We start from the raw sequence: 17,558 nt of genomic DNA, 5'->3' as shown, positions 1-17,558 counted from the left end.
GTTATCTATTCTTTTTTCAAGTTCTTTTCCCATTAAGGTTATTACAGAGTACTTAGCAGAGTTCCCATGATATACAGTAGGCCCCTGTTGGTTATCTGTGTTATCTATTTATTAAAAATTGGAGTATAATTGCTTTACAATGTTGTGTTTCAGCTTATATATATCCCTTCTCTCTAGAGCCTCCCTCCCTCCCACCCAGCCCCGATCCCACCCCTCTAGGTTATCACAGAGCAGAGCTCCCTGTGTCATGCAGCAGCTTCCCTCCAGCTCTCTATTTTACACATGGTAGCGACTTCACTTTCACATTTCACTTTCATGCATTGGAGAAGGAAATGGCAACCCAGTCCAGTGTTCTTGCCTGGAGAATCCCAGGGATGGGGGAGCCTAGTGGGCTGCCATCTATGGGGTCCCATAGTGTCGGACACGACTGAAGCGACTTAGCAGCAGCAGCAGCAGTGTATATATGGCAATGCTATTCTCGATTTGTCCCGTCTTCTCCTTCCCTCCCTGTGTCCACAAGATCATTCTCTATGTCTGTGTCTCTATACCTGCCTTGCCAATAAGTTCATTAGTACTATTTTTCTAGATTCCATAAATATGTATTAATGTATGATATGTTTTTCTCTTTGACTTACTTTACTCTGTATGACAGACTCAATGTTCATCCACATCATTACAAATGACCCAATTTCGTCCCTTTTTACTGTTAAGTAATATTCCATTGTATGCATGTACAACATCTCCTTTATCCATGCATCTGTGGATGGACATTTAGGTTGCTTCCATGTCTTAGCTATTGTAAACAGCACTGCAGTGAACATTGGGGAACATGTATCCCTTTGAACCATGTTTTTCTCTGGATATATGCCCAGCAGTGGGATTGCAGGGTCATATGATAGCTGTATTTTTAATTTCTTAAGGAACCTCCATACACCCGCTCCAGCATTTATGGTTTGTGGGGTTTTTGGTGATGGCCATTCTGGCTGGCGTGAGGTAATATCTCATTGTAGTTTTGATTCACATTTCTCTACTAATCAGCGATGCTGAGCATCTTTTCATGTGCCACTTGGCCATCTGTATGTCCCTTTTTTTTTTTTGGCTGGGGCAGGTAGTGTATGGGATCTCATTTCCCAGGCAGGACCCAAAATCGCCAGAGCCCCCAACCCAGGGAAGCAGATGTCTGAACCTTATTCTCCCAAGGATTGGAAGAGGCCCAGGTGCTAAGACCTCCTTCCTGGAACCAGAAGCCAAGCTGCTCTTAGTCTAGGTTGGCTTAAGGAGAGCGGAGGGTTGGTTCCCCTGACAGGTGGGGGCAGGAGTAACTGCTGAGAGGCTGAGAGAGCAGAGAAGCTAGAGAAAGGCCTCTGCATCCTTTGTTCTCGCCTCCCGAGTGCCAGGGAGGCCGAGCCTCTATCCTCGTGGGGTTGAGGTGGGGTAGGCCCCATCCCTGCCTCCCTACCTCTGATGACCAGGTCCTGCAGGGGGGCCCAGGCATTGGGGAAGTCCCATTGCTGGCCTGTCTTCTGGAGAGAGGTCGGGATTCCATACTGGTAGGTGAGGATCCGGCTGTCCTAGAAGGTTCCAGACATTATCATGGCTGTGGGTGGGGGCTGGACAGGGAGCCAAGAGGCTGGGCCCTCCTAAAGCCAGGTGACCCCTCCTGGGCCTTCTCTTCTCGGCTCACAGCCGCCCCCTTGTGGCCGAAGTGGGACCTGCATGCTAAGACACTGGGTGGAGTTGGGATGTGTGGCTGCCACTTGCCAGAGGTCACAGGTCAGAGCCAGGGAGCAAGCAGGTGGTCCTGCCCCGGTGTAGCAGCCCACCATGCTGCCTCCTCACCTCCAGGTATTTCAGAGCCTTATCCACATCGTCCAGGTCAGACAAGCAGCCGGCCCAGAGGAGTGTGGTTAATGCGTAAAACTTACAAATCTTTGACGCTGAAGGACATATTAGAACCAGTCACCTTTCTCCTCGTCTCACAGGACAGCTTTCAGGGTGACCTAGCTCAGTTTCTGTAAATTTCAGTATTTCACAGCCTGGGAGTCATTCTCCTGGTGGCACTGGGTTTAGAAGGAGTAACCAGGGCCCCTCCTCGGACCCTACAGATACTCTCTACAAAGAACTGAGCAGGAGGAGGGCAATCTACTTCTAACTCCTCACCTCCTCCCTGAAGCCCTCCCTGCCTCCCCCAGGCAAACCGAGCTCATCCTCCACCCCCAGCTGCCCCGTCCTGCCCTTCACACCCCTTCGGACCCCGTGGTGACTGTTCACTCTGCTGCTGGGCTCCCTCTTGCCTGAGCTCCTGGGGCCAGGCCTCTGCTCAGGAACCATAATTGCTCCCTCTGATTCTGGCCCAGGCCTGTGCTCAGCATGGTCTGTTACGCACTTTCTCCCCTTTGGCTGAGGCTCAGAGAGGGCAGCCTTTTGCCCAAGGCTGCACAGCTCCTGTCCTCCAGCCCGGCCCCAGGGCCCTGGCACCCACTGCACAGAGCGCAGCTCCTGGGTCATGCATGTGCCGGCTTGGGCTGCTTCCTCACCAGCCCCCACTCAAAGGGAAAAACCTGAGCCCCATCCTCTGCTCCCCTCCAAATCTCCAACAGGCTGGCCTGTCTCCCACTAAACCCCCTCACCTGTGTAGTGCTGGGAAGGGATGAACAGAAAACACCTGACGTAGAGCAGCGAGCCCTGCTCTGACGCTCCCGCGCTCTCCCCGGGCACGCTCATCCACGTCTGCCTCACTGGAGAAAGCTGTTGGGGTTTCATCCACACCTGGGCCAGAACTGGGGGCCCTGAGCCTCTGGGCCTGGCTTCACGGTGGCCACAGAGATTTGGGGGGCACTGGGAGCCAGAGGAGACTGCCACCAGCTGGCTGCTAATCCTGGCTGCTGTATGGTGAGCACTGGGGTGCCGGGCTGAGGGGGTCCAGGCTCCTGCACACCGCTGCTCTTGCTGGGATTCTAGAGGCTGGCACGTGGGGGCCAGCAGACCAGACTCCCCATGGCCCAGGCCTGGACCAAGGCCACACGGCTGAGCAGCGCCAGAACCGGAGCCCAAGCCCGGGCTGCAGGGCCACCAGCCTCCGCTCCACACGGGCCCAGGGTGCCCGTGTCCTCTCTCCTGACTCCAGGTGAAGCCAGAGGTCCTCAGCCACCCCGAGCAGTTCTCGCTGATCTACTCAAGACACCCTTTATTGTGCCCGATGGGCGCTTTGTGGAGTTCCACTGGTGGCAAATGGCCGGGGACTGCAGGGGTGAATGAGGGGTTAATGGGGTGGGCGCCCTGACGTGGCCAGGGTATGCAGGACAGAGGGTGGCAATGGGTGATGCCTGAGCTCTCCTCCCCCAGGGACTCCTTGGGTGATGGAGGCTCTGCTCCTCTCTGAGGTGCCCGAGATGGTGAAGAGCATGCTGCAGAACTGACTCCCTGAAGTGGGCACCCCTCCCCATGCTGCCCCACAACCCCCTTCCTGAGACCTCCCAGGGCGGGGCTGGGGCGGGGCATCTGGGCTGAGGTGGTGCCCATCCCGGCTCCACAGCAGGGACCACATCGACACCTTGGCCTTAGAGCTGGACTTTTTTTTTGGCTGTGCTGGGTCTTAGATGTGACATGTGGAATCTTTCACTGGGGCACGCGAACTCTTAGTTGTGGCATGTGGGATCTAGTTCCCTGACAAGGGGTTGAACCTGGGCCCCCTGTACTGGGATGCCTGCATGGGTCAATCTTAGCCACTGGACCACCAGGGAAGTCCCTAGGGCTGGACTTTTGGGCTAAGAACAGGAGCATCTCCGTGAGCTCCGGGAGAAGAACTATGTCCTGAATCGCTATGAAGTCCCTTACGGGGGCCCCAGGGGAGAACCCACCTGGCCAGCCTCTCAATCTGTTGTATGTTCACTCCGGTTTGAGTGTCAGGACTTCCCTGGGCAGGAGGGTGGGGGACTGAGTCCCACCTCTCAGATGGTGAGCTGATAGCCCTGGGCGATTCAGGGCTGTGGCTCCCAGCTGAGCCAGCCTCCTGCCTGGGCATGGAGGGCCTAGAGCCCCAGTGCCAGGCCCCTCCGGGCTCCAGGAGTGCCGGTGACTTAGCTCCTCCTCTCAGATCGTGTGGGCTCCCAGGAAAGGGGTGTTGATCTGTGCTCTGGGGGCTGGATCACATCGACCCAGATGCTCATGTATCCTGGGCCAGGCCCTGCTCTGGGCCATACCTGGGGCAGGAGAGGCCCCAGAGGACCATGGGAGCAGGCAGGACACCACTGAGACCGGGGGCAGGGGCTGCATTCTGGTAGGAGGAGAGCAGAACACCCTGGCACTAGCTTCTTTGTAATTCAGCCTCCAGCCTGCACAACGCAGCACTGCCCCTCCTCCCAGAGCCAGGCCTGGAGCGAGACAAGGGAGCCTCAAGTCCCCCCCCCCACCTGCTCAAACCACAGCCACCTGTAGATCAAAACACGTCTTTTTTAAAATCCTCAGCTGCCTGAAAGATGTACATGGTTGGGGGTGGAGCTGAGACTACACACACGCGGTGGGGGGACTCCTGAGCGCCCTCAGACTTTGCACGTTTCTGCATTTCTGCACACGACAGCGATTTTTGCAGAAAGGTTGTGGAGGGTGCATCTGGGCCTGGCACCAGCCTGTGGCAGCTGTCTGTGGCTGCCTTTGTCCACCCAGGATGCCCAAACTCTTGTTCTCACCTCAACCACTGTGGCGGCTTCCTTTCCCCGTGAGAACAGGGACTCCCACAGCGCCCAGAGGACTGGCCGTCTCCCTGCCTGGCCTTGAGTTCCAGGGCCACTGCCCAGTATTAGCAAAATTCACAGGCTCCCAGGTGATCCACTCAAGTCACACACCCTTTCTCCTGCCCAGGCTCTGTAATTAAGGGTATTAGCAATGTTTGTAAATCTCCATGAGAGAGGATTTCAACCAGAACTGGGCCCCAGGAGCCCCTGATTGAAGCCATTCAAGGCTGTGGGCTCCTGAGCCGCTCACTCTGCCATTCCAGGTCATCTGTGTATCACCTGAAGGTTTTGCTAGCCACAAGGGGTTGCAGACTCAAATTCCAGGACACAATTATGGGATGTAGTTGAGACTAAGGAACTCTAACTATGCAAGGAGGAAGATGCTTAGTGGGGCTGGGGTGACCAGAAAGCACATTCCTTTTTAAAAATTTGATTAATCAATTAATTACTTTGGCTGCTATGGTCTTAGTGGTAGCACTCGAAATCTTTGCATCATGCAGGGTCTTTCACTGTGGCGCACAGAATCTCTAGTTATGGCACACGGGCTCAGTAGTTGCCATGTGCTGGCTCAGATGCTCTGTGGCAGCTGAGATTCCTGGGACCAGGAATTGAACCTGTGTCCCTGGCATTGCCAGGTGAATTCTTAACCACTGGACCACCAGGGAAGTCCCCGGAAAACACACTCCTGTGTAACTGGGTCTCTGCTTCTGGCTAGTGTAGGGGAGTGTGGGGTCCTTTTTGCTAGATCTTCCAATTTCTCAACATAAGATGGAGATCCATAGTTTACATGAAATATTCCAATTTGTAAGTGTCTCGATGTCCCAAATTCTGACTGTACCTCTAGAAGTGCAAGCCTGTGAGTAAGTGAGGAGTAGGAAGAAGGAGACCTGAGCCCACTATAGGATTCCCTTTTCCCCACTGCGTCCAGAGCCCCACTGTTGAATGAGTCAGCCTGGATGCTCACTCCAAGTCATGTGTTGCCCTTAACTGTGTAATGTAATGTGTGTGTGCACACTCATGTCCAACTCTGCGACCCCTTGGACCACAGCCCACCAGGTTCCTCTGTCCATGGAATTTTCCTGGCAAGAATACTGGAGTGGGTCACCATTTCCTACTCCAGGAGATCTTCCCGACCCAGAGACCAAACCCACATCTCCTGTGTCTCTTGCATTGTCAGGTGGATTCTTTACCACTGAGCCACCTGGGAAGCCCTTTATAGTGAGATACTCTTAATACGTAAGGATGGAGATCCTTAATACGTAAAGATCTCTTGCAAATCAAAAAGGAAAAGTAATATTGTCATGCTTGGAAAAAATCTATAGAGTGACTGGATGGCCAAAAAACATGATGCTCTGTTCATTCTTTTTCTGGATCTGGTTCAGCTCTCAGCCCACAGGGACACAGCTCCTCACTGCCCTCTGTGCTCTGACCTTAGATGTTCTCAGCCAGGTCTCACCACTTAACTTGTCTGTCTAGTCCTTCTTGGCACATTTACAAGCAGATGCGTCACTGGTGGGAAAGATAATACTTAACTTATTCAGCTTTGGTTTTGCAGTGAAATGGCAGGCTACGTGGGGGAAGGACTGAGAGGGGGAACCCGAGAGGCAGCCCAGGCTTCTCTCAGCCCTCTCAGTAAGCCAACTCTGGCCCAAACTTGCACCCTCACGCAGTAAAATTGCTGCTCGACCCCCATTCTTGGAAGGCAGCTGGCAGGGGTGGGGGGTGAGTGGGAGGGGGAGAAAGGTTCTCCTTGCCTTGGTCCCAGAGTATTTCTTTGAGGAAGAAATACTGGTTTCCTTCTGTACTCTTCCCAGGGTAGCGATGTGACCAGCTTTTCTGAAGAGGTTGATTTCCCAGGCTCCCCTGTAGTGAGGGGTGACTGGGGACCCAGTTCTGACACACGCAAGTGAAAGCCACTGGAAGAGGCTCCTGGGAAAGCTCCTTCAGAGGAGAGACTCGGCCAGCTCTGCTTTTGGTCCTCTGCCCTTCCCCTTCCTGCCTTGAGCACAGATGAAGTGCTTGGATCTGCAGAAGCCACCTTGCAACCACAAGGCAATGAACGCAAGGCTGAAAACCAGAGGCTTAGATGGCAGAGCAGAAAGATGGAGAACCTGGGCTTGGGTTGTGCTGTGAGTCACACAGCCTTGTGTGCATGTTTTAGTCACTCAATTGTGTCCAGCTCTTTGAGACTCCACAGGTTGCAGCCCGCCAGGCTCCTCTGTCCATGGAATTCTTCAGGCAAGAATAGTGGAGTGTGTTGCCATTTCCTACTCCAGGGGACCTTCCCCACCCAGGAATCGAACCAGGGTCTCCCCCACAGCGGGCAGATTCTGTACCGTCTGAGCCACTTGGGAAGCCTTTATGGCCCTGGGCTCCCCTCAGATGAGAAAAAAAAAATGATTAGTTGTTTAAGCAGCTGGTGTTCAGATTTCTGTCCCTTCTGGCTGACTCCAGCTCTGGCAGGTCCTCTTCCAAGGCGTTCCGGTCAGTACTTTCTCCCTCATTCCTAGCTCAGTGCCCTCCTGGCCCGGCAGGGTGGCAGTGCCGCTGCCTGCCTGGCCTAACCTCAGTCCAGCTCTTTGTGGAGGGGCAGATCAGTCCAAATAGGATCAATCCCAGCACACCGTCCGCACAGTCTTGGAACCGAACCCCAGACCCCCTGCGTCCTCATCGGCACTTGTGCCAACAGCTCCTGGCCTCCCCACGGGCAGTGGAGCCGGGGTGGTGTGTGACTACGGATGGAAAGTGACGCTTGCAGCTCTGGGGGTGCTGGCGATGTTCTGTTTCATGACCCACGACAAGGTGTTTGGTTTACATGATCTGTTCACTATCGTTTGTGTTTTATGGACGTTCCCACTTTGCATCTTAATTCACAGTAAAATCATTTGAAAATTTCAGAGGCCATTGGTCAGCTGGATTTGGCCTATTTGGACAGGAGGGGGAGGGTCGGCGGTGGCCGCAGGCTGGACGGTCCAGCAGCGGCCTGAAGAGCCAGCAAGTGGCACCTCCTGGGGAGGGGCAGGGTGAGCGGGCAAGACTGAGCCTTCCATGGAATTGAGTGTCAGCCAGTTCATTCTCTTAGAATAGCTGCACACCTGCAAATCAGCAGTTTCTGTTGTGGTGAGAAGTATTAAAAAAACAAATGAAAGGGCGAGCTTGCCTCTGACACGCCAGACGCACGGCCCCGAGACTCATGCCACCGTCTGTCACCGCCCACGCGCCTTCCTCGATCCGTGCTGCTGGCACATGTAGGGCCCGTGACCTGTGACCCCACTCCAGCCCCCCAGGGCCACGGAGCCAAGCCTGCCTCTGAGTGGGGGTCTCAGTCACACACGGGCTCCCCGTACGGGCAAGTCAGGTGACCATTCTGAGCCTCAGTGTCCTCATTTGTGAAGTGACGCTATTATCTCTCCTGCAGGCGTGTTGTAAAAATTAGACGTGATGTGTTTTCAGGTACAGAGAGTCAGCCAAGGGCAGCGTCTGCTGTGTTTGTGAGTGGAGATGCCCTAGTTTAGTCCATCCCAGCAGCGGAGGGGAGGGAGCGGGACTGTTCTCTTCGAGGCCCCCTGCAGGCTTCACACCTTGTGGATGAGGGTCCCTGAGGGCTCGAGGGAAGGTAAGGTTAAGCTTCCCTTAGCCCCCACCCTCCCCTGGAAGACCTCCTTGTCAGCCACTCCCCATGAGGCTGTCCTTCCAGACCCTTCAGCTCTGAGCCTTGTATGACACAAACCTGCAGGGGGTGGTAGGCCAGCAGGTGTCCAGCGGAGTGAGCATCGTGCCAAGAAGAACTGGTGGTTGGACAAGCAAAGACCAATCTCCAGGCAACAAAAGAGGGCTGTTCTGGGGGCCTCGAAATCTGGGTAGAGTGAAGGGTGGCAGGGAGGCTGCTCAGAGCCAGCCACCCACAGCGGCCTGCAGCCCAGCATGGGGCCGTGGAGACCCTGGACTGGAAGGCTTCAGGATTCCCCGCAGAAGGCCTCCTGCGGCGCTCACAGCCCAGGCTCATGGCTTGTTAATGGCTGCATTCCTCAGGCTGTCTCTCTGCCGCTCCACTTCTGGGGTTTCCTGCAAGAAGGATGTGGTTTGGTCAGCCTGGAAAGGATAGGCCTGGAAGGATCTTCTGACATTGAAAGTTCCAGGCTCTACAAAGAAAGACATGTGGATGGCCATTAGGCACAGGAAAAGATCCTCAACATCACTAATTATTAGAGAAATGCAAATCAAAGCTATCTCACACTGGTCAGAATGGCCATCATCAGAAAGTCTATGAGTAACAAATGCTGGGGAGGGTGTTGGAGAAAGGGAACTCTCCTACAGCTTCAGTGGGGATATAATTTGGTGCAGCCACTATGGAGAATCGTATGGAGAGCCCTCAGAAAACTAAAAATAGAATTACCATATGACTCAGCAATCCCACGCCTGGGCATATACCTGGACAAAACTGTAATCAAAAAGATACATGCAGTCTAAGTTCATAGCAGCACTGTTCACAGTAGCCAAGATATGGAAACCTAAATGTCTGATGAGTGGATAAAGAAGATGTGGTGTATATATATACACAATGGAATAGCACCCAGCCATTAAAAAAGAACAAAATAATGCCATTTGCAGCAACATGAATGGACCTAGAGATTATTACAGTAAGTGAAGTAAGTCAGAAAGAGAAGGCCAAATACTGTATGATATCACTTATATGTGGATTCTAAAATATACCACAAGTGAACCGGTCTACAAAACAAACAAGACTCACAGACATAGAGACCAGACGTGTGGCTGCCAAGGGGGCGAGGGGTAGGGAGAGGGATGGATCGGAAATTTAAGGTGGGTAGATGCAAACTATTGCATTTAGAATGAGTAAACAAGGCCCTACTGTATAGCGCAGGGAACTATAGCCAATCTCCTGGGATAAACCGTAATAGAAAAGAATGTATCCATGTCTATGTCTAGGGGTCATTTGCTGTACAGTAGAGATTGGCACAATGTCGCAAATCAATTATACATCAATTAAAAAGTTCCAGGCTCTGCTCTACAAGCGGCAAATCAGTGGAGGGTGCTCTGGACACGAGGACAGTGAAAGTGAAGTCGCTCAGTCGTGTCCCACTCTTTGAGACCCCATGGACTGTAGCCTATCAGGGTCCTCTGTCCATGGGATTCTCCAGGCAAGAGTTCTGGAGTGGGTTGCCATTTCCTTCTCCAGGGGATCTTCCCGACCCAGGGACTGAACCTGGGTCTCCGGCATTTCGGGCGCACCGTTTACCGTCTGAGCCACCAGGGAAAGTTAATTCCTAGGTCTGAGTCTCCAAAGAGGCGATGGGTCTGTGTGGGGCAGATGGGGCTGAGTCACGACTCCTCCTTAGCAGGCATACCTGGCACCCTGTACTTCAGCTTACGAGAAACTCAAAGAGTATTGAAAAGTTGGGAGTGTAATGGCAAGAAACACGTGAATGCCTGCCACCTGACTTTGCCCTGTTTTCGTCTTTGTTTTTAGAGCTGAAACAGGTCCCTGCTTGCATTCCTGACCCTCCCAGGCATCACCGCTCTTCTGAATTTGCAGTGTCCTATTCTCATGCACGCCTTCATACTTTTGCTGTATGTATCGACAAACCACATGTAGTATTAGCTTTGCATGCTACCTTTCACTGTGGTAAAACACATAAAATAAAATTTCCCATTGAACATTTTCACCGTGGTTTATTGCACGCTTCAGTGGCACTAAGTACATTCCCATTGTTGGGTAACATCACCACTGTCCAGCTCTAGAAATTCTTAATCTTCCAAAACTGAAACTCTGTGTCCATTAGTCAATAAGGTTCCTATTCCCTGCTCCCCCACAACTTCTGGAAACCATCATTTTACTTTCTATCACAATGAATTAATGGTTCTTGGTATGAATAGAATCATATAATGTTTTCCTTTTGTGTCTGACTTATCTCACCTAGCATAGCATCTTCAAGGTTCCTGTATGTCGTAGCATGTGTCAATTTCTTTCCTTTTAAAGGCTGAGTAAATTTCATTGCATATGTCAGCCACGCTTTGTTTATTCATTCATTGATGGACATTTGGGTTGTTGCCACCTTTTGGCAACTGTGAATAATGCAACTGAACACAGGTATTTAAGTATCTGTTCAAGTACTTGCTTTCAGTTCCTTTGGGGACATACACAAAAATGGAATTGTTGGATCATATGGTAATTCTGTGTTTAATTGTTTGAGGAACCCCCTACTGCTTCGCTTGTTTTAAAATCTTATGTACTATGTATGGAGGGTATTGTACTGTGTCATTATCAATTCATTGCTTTTTTTTTTCTTTGGTGCTTGCATGTTTCTCAGTTTCAGCCGTATTAATACATAGATCTAATCTGAGAATCTGTGTCCTTTAACTTACAAGTATTGTCATTACTTGGACTTATTTTTACCATCTTATTATCTTGTGCTCCTCGATCTTCTCATGGGTGTTTCTTTTTTGTTTTTCTCTTGTTTCCTATATCAATCGAATCTAGTGAGCCTTTTTTATTTTTTTATCTGTTTTATTTTTTGGCGGGACCACTCGGTAGGCAGGACCTGAGTTCACCACGCAGGGATAGAACCCGTGTTCCTTGCATTGGTAGGCAGATTCTTAACCACTGGACCATCAGGGAAATCAGAGCCTCTTTTGTTATTTTTTTCTACTTTTATTCCTTCCTTCTTTCATTCATTTTCTTGGAAATTGTAGGTTTCATTCCTACTCTTTAGGGCTCCTCTCCCCTTCTTTTCACATGTACAGTGATTCTAGTTAATTAGGAACATGGCCGTCCCCTGATGGGGGAAGGGCCCTTGGAATACTTCGATCGCCTCCTCCACCTTCCATAGCACCATCCAGGGTTGTGGGTCTGCCTTAGTTTTCACACCTCCAACTCACTGCCATCACAGTTGCAGTTTTCCACGGTTGGTGTTTATATCCATTTACCCACATGTCTACCAGAGTGTATTTGCTCTCTTCATTGCTTTTTAAAAAAAATTTAAGTGTAGTTAATTTTTAATATGTTAGTTTCAAGTGTACACCAAAATGATTCAGTTGCATATATATATATATAATTTTTTTCTTTTTCAGATTCTTTTCCATTACAGGTTATTACAAGACACTGAGTATAGTTCCCTGTGCTAAGCAGTAGGTCTGTGTTGTTGCTCTTCACGGCTTTTTTACATCTCACACCTTCTGAGTTCCATTTCCTTTCTCTTAAAATAAATGTGCTGGCAGCCCTAACCCGGTGATGTTATGGTGAAGTCTTTTCCGTCTTCATCTGAAAGGTCTTTATTTCACTTTCACTCCTTGCGTTGGGTTGTCAGCAACGCTGGCCACCAAGTTCTGTCCATCCCTGTGATGGCCATGTCACTCCTCCCAAGGAGATGGAGTTTATTTCCCCTGCCCTTAAACATGGGCTGGCCTTGTGACTTGCTTTGATCAGTAGAATGTGGAAGTGACCCCGTGCCAGGTCCAGCCTTAGGTCATAAGAAGACTGACTGATTCCACTTTTACCCAGTTGGGGTCCAAGCACCATGAAGCTAAGCCCAGTTGCCCCACTGAAGAGATAGAGGGGGCCTGGAGCATGACGATGACAAGGGGCCAGAGAGTCACCTGCAATCCCACCCCTTCCGCTGAGGGCCTTCGTGTGAGTGAAGCTGCCTCGTTTCTTCCAGTCTCAGATGGGCCACCCTAGACAAGGCCACACAGAAGGTAAAATGAGCTGTCCCCCCTCTGTCAAATTACAGAACTGTGAGTGAATACACAGGGGAGGTTGCCTTAAGCCACTATATTATGGAGAGGTTTGCTATGCAGCAAGAGCCAACTGGAGCCCTCTTGAGTGGTATTTTAGGGGAGTTTGAACTCCAGGGTGAGATAGTTTTTGTCAGCACTTTGAATGTAGCATGCCTCTGACTTCCGTCTTCTGTTCTGCCATCGAGAAGGCTGCTGTGAATTGTTTTCCTGTGTAGGTAATCTGTCAGGTGGTTTAAAATCATCTGTCTCCATTGGTCTGCAGTTTCTCTAAAACATATCTAGTAGAGTCTCCTTTTTCTTTTTCCTGTCAGAAATTATGCTGATATTCCTGCTTCTGCCTTCTCTTCCTCTTACTCCTACAAATATTTTTGGAGTATGTATTATGTGCTAAATACTATTCTAAGTGTTGGGAATTAAACTGTGAACAAAAGAGAGGAAGACTCTATTCTCATATGGGGGGGAGACTCTGTTCTCAGTCACAGCCTGAGAATGACGCCAGCGTGCAGAAGAGCAGAGCTGAGGTTTTGGGAAAAGCAAAACTTGAATGCATGGTTGAAACCTGCATCGTGCCATACCCAAAGGCAGCCCTACTCATTATATTTTCAGTAACATAGCGATCATTGCCCCTTGTTTCTTTCTTTTCTTTTAATAAATATTTTTAAATTATTTTGTTTATTTATTTACTTTTGACTACATTGGGTCTTTGTTGCTGTGCTCAGGCTTTCTCTAGTTGCAGAGAGTAGGGGCTACTCTCTAGTTATGGTGTGAAGCCGTCTCACTGCGGTGGTTTCTCTTGTTGCAGAGCACAGGCTCCAGGGCACACGGGCTCAGTAACGGCAGCCTGTGGGTTCTAGAGCACAGGCTTAATAACTGTGGTGCACAGGCTTGTTAATAGTTGCTCCTCGGCATGTGGGATCTTCCCAGGCCACGGATCCAACTGGTGTCCCCTGCGTTGCAAGGTGGATTCTTAACCACTGGACCACCAGGGAAACCCTGCCCATGGTTTCTTAAGATAGTTTAAAAAAAAAAAATTATTTAGCGGCACCAGGGCTTGGTTGCGGCGCGCAGGATCTTCGCTGCCGTGCGGGATCTTGGTTGCAGAGGACAGGCTGGACTCCCCCGTTGTGGCGCTCTGCCTCGGTAGTTGTGGTGCGTGGGCTTAGTCGCTCCACAGCATGTGGGATCTTAGTTCCCCTACCAGGGATCGAACTCGCATCCCCTGCATTGCAAGGCAGATTCTTAACTACTGGACCACCAGGGAAGTCCCTTAAGACAGTTTTAAATGGATTTTTATGCCATTTACAAGTGAAACGGTACTAACTGATACCTATCCCAGCCCAGCCTGATCCAGATGTCCTTCCTCTGTGAAACTTTACATCCATCTTTTCATTTAATTTATTTTAAAATTAATTAATTAAAATTTCTGTTTCTATTTGATCTTGTTCCAAAAAAGAAAGAAAAAAAGATATAAGTACATTAACAAAGATGGATAAAACACAGGTAGCATAGTTTAGAAGTGTTACTATTCTTACCAAACCTGAAGAGGCATATGTTTCATTAACTCTGAAAAATTATCAATTGTTATCTCTCAGTAACGCCTTGGCCATTCTCTTTTGAAATTCCTGTTAGACAAACGGTAGACCTTCTCATCTTATTCTTTGCGTCACTTAACCTCTTTTTCGTAATTTCTATTTCTTCTTCTTCCTCTGGGTAATATTCTTAGACCAGTTTCCCAATTCACTATTTTTCTCTTCATTTGTATTGAATCTGGTGTTTAGCCTATTTATTGAATTGTATATTTCAGTTATTTTTTCATTTCTGGAAATTCTATTTGGTTTTTTTACATCTATTCATAGTATTTTATTCTTTTCTTATGCTTTCAATGCCTTATATGCATCTAGACATTTTAATGATATCTATTGTATAATATCTTTAGTCTTCATATAACATCTCAGATGCTTGAGAGTCTAATTTTGAGGTTAAGTCCGCTGAGTCTTTCATTATGATGGCTTATTTCCTCTTCCTTTCTTTTTTCCTTTCTTTCTTTCTCTTTCTCTTTTCCTCCCTCCCTCCCCTCTCCCCCCGCCTCCCTCTCTTCCTTTCTCCTTTCTTTCTTTTTTGTAATCTGGGTTGCAAGCTCATGTTCAGTGGGGCTTTATCCTTTGGGATTCCATGTGATCTGGGTTGAGAGCATGATATTCCAGAGTTACTTTGTGATTGCTTCTTTTAGGAACCCCAACAGTATCACTCACTATGAGAAGTTTTTTTTTTTTTAATGTTATTCTCTTGTCTTGTTGCTGGATCCTATTTAAATAATTATGAAGACAGCATCAACTCAAGCCCCAAACAGGAAACACAGACCTATGTTTAGAAATTCTAAACAGGAGAATTTCATTTTCTACCCAGAATCCAAGCTGAGACATCCTTTTTTGCTATGTTCCTGGACTAGGGAAGATTTGCTTCCCCAGATCACCTTTTCATTGAGGCTGTAACTCTCTGAGGACTATGGATCTAGGTGAGGACTCAGCTCCATCTTTCTACTTCACAGCCCTTGGGTATTATTGACTACCTTGCAGGATAATTTTCTAAGTGATACGAGAACTAGAAGCATGTTCTGTTCTACTGAAGTGCCTCCGAAGGGGCTCCTGGAGGCTCCTGGATGGGGGCTGGTCATCAGAAAGACCAACCAATGATGAGAAGCTTGGAATTTTCAGCCCCACCCTCATCTTCCAGAGAGGAGGCAGGGGCTGGAAATGAAGTTAATAATTGATCATGCCTATGTCAGGATGCCTCCATAAAATCCCAATAGTACATATGGAGCTTGGAGAGCTTCCAATTAGTGAACATATGCACACGGGGAGGTTCTTTAGCAAATTTATTAAACCCAAAAAGGGGGATTGTTGAACTTCAGATCAATGCCAGTTAGTCAGAAGCACTGGCATCTGAAGAGTGTGTGTGTGTGTGTGTGTGTGTGTGTGTGTGATGGTGTGGCAGTCTTGTGGGACTGAGCCCTTAAGCTGTGGGACCTGATGCTATTTCTGGCTAGTGTCAGAACTGAGTTAAATTGTAGGACAAAAGCTGAGCGCCGAAGAATTGATGCTTTTGAACTGTGGTGTTGGAGAAGACTCTTGAGAGTCCCTTGGACTGCAAGGAGATCCAACCAGTCCATTCTGAAGGAGATCAGCCCTGGGATTTCTTTGGAAGGAATGATGCTAAAGCTGAAACTCCAGTACTTTGGCCACCTCATACGAAGAGTTGACTCATTGGAAAAGACTCTGATGCTGGGAGGGATTGGGGACGGGAGAAGGGGACGACAGAGGATGAGATGGCTGGATGGCATCACTGACTCGATGGACGTGAGTCTGAGTGAACTCCGGGAGTTGGTGATGCACAGGGAGCAAGTCACAGGGAAGGATTCATGAGGCCCCCTAGGGTCTGCCCACCACAATGTATTTATCATTTCATATCATTATGTATTCTATTAATGCTTCCATGCAATGTTAACAGCCTCACCACATTCTATTATATGGATGGACCATGAGTTAATCAATGCTTTATCATCAGACCCTGAATAAACATAAACATTGAAGTTTATTCTTTTTTCCTATTACAAACAATGCTAGAGAGAATGCCTTTATACTGATTTCATTATAAACAGTAGTATTATTTCCTCGGAATAAATTCCTCCACATGGAATTGCAGGGTCAAAGGATTCACAGAAGGTTTGGCTTTGGAGGCAACGAGCCTGCTTGTAGTAGAGGACAGTTCTCAAGCGGTAAAGTGAAGCGGCATGGGTTAGAGGTGGTGATGGCCATGGTGAGGAACTCGCTCTCACTTGGAAGTCGAATAACGCCCATGCTCTGAAAAGTGTCTGCTTTGTGGTTGCACAGCCTGCCCCGTAGAAGGTAGGCAAGAGTTTGTGTCTACAGTCACACATTCAGGTGTCTTGATTGTAGGTGAAGCTGAGACCAAGAGCTCTCCTGTCACAGCTGCAGCTGAACCACTGTCCCTGAGCACAGCTCAGATCTGCCCGCGGCCCTTGGTTTGTTTGTGTTCATCCAGAATGAGTGACCGCCAGTGGGTGTGAGCCGGCCTCTCAGTCTCCCTCATTCCACCTGTCCCAGAGAGGAGCCCAAATGTAATAACTTCCTGGCAGCATGGGTCCCCAGGTATCACAGCACCTTAAACAATTTGGACTCCTTAAGCTTAAACAATTTGGACTCCTTTAAGAAAAGGAATCAAATTATGAATGCGAAACTAGGCGTAGAGCTGTAGAGAGGCTTGGGTTTATGCGTCATTGCCTTGGCAGGAAACCCACCCCTGCTGGCCACAGCTAGGTGAGCCCTGCCTAGAGTTCGATTCTGTTTATTTCCAAACATCTTAAATTAGATATGTTTCCTCCTTGCCTTTTGTGGTGTATCAACATTTAAGAATTGAGCAGGACTTTAATAAAATAGTCATTTGGAGCAAAACCTCTCCTGTTTAACCCTCTCCAGTGAAACCACTGACATGCATGACGGGCACACACACGGTGTCAAAACCCACTATTCTTGTTTGAAGTGCAGAGTCTGGTGCAACGGGAGGGTGATTTTCTAGCATTTATTGAGTCTGCCCCAGGCACTGTGGAAGGTCATTTCATTGTCTTATTTCACCCTTTTGCCTGCCATGGCTCAGACAGTTCTAGGGGCTCAAAGCAGCTCCCATTTAAGGGCAGAAAATGCCAGGACACCCCAAGTTGACGTTCAAACACAAAACCGTTAGAGCAATTGTGACATAAATCCTACTGCATCAGTCTGTCTCCCAACAGGAAACAGATGGCACATTCAAAATAGGATAATTTGAGGAGGGTTTATTTACAAAAAAAAGATGTGGGTATTGGGGAACCACAAGGATAGGGCAGTAACCCAAGTTTAGGAGCAGCCAGGCATGGCCATCATGAGGCTGGCAGTGGGTGGAGGAGAGCTGTGCTTCAAGCCTGTGGTGAGAGAAGTCGTGGTCATTGGTTGAGGGACTCGGCCAGCTCAAGGAGAGGGAATAAGTAACTGACCACATTCTATTTTCTCTCTCTCT

This window comes from Bos mutus, chromosome 15, assembly GCF_027580195.1.
Source record: "Bos mutus isolate GX-2022 chromosome 15, NWIPB_WYAK_1.1, whole genome shotgun sequence".
Classification (NCBI taxonomy): Eukaryota; Metazoa; Chordata; class Mammalia; order Artiodactyla; family Bovidae; genus Bos; species Bos mutus.
This window is presented reverse-complemented; position numbering follows the sequence as displayed.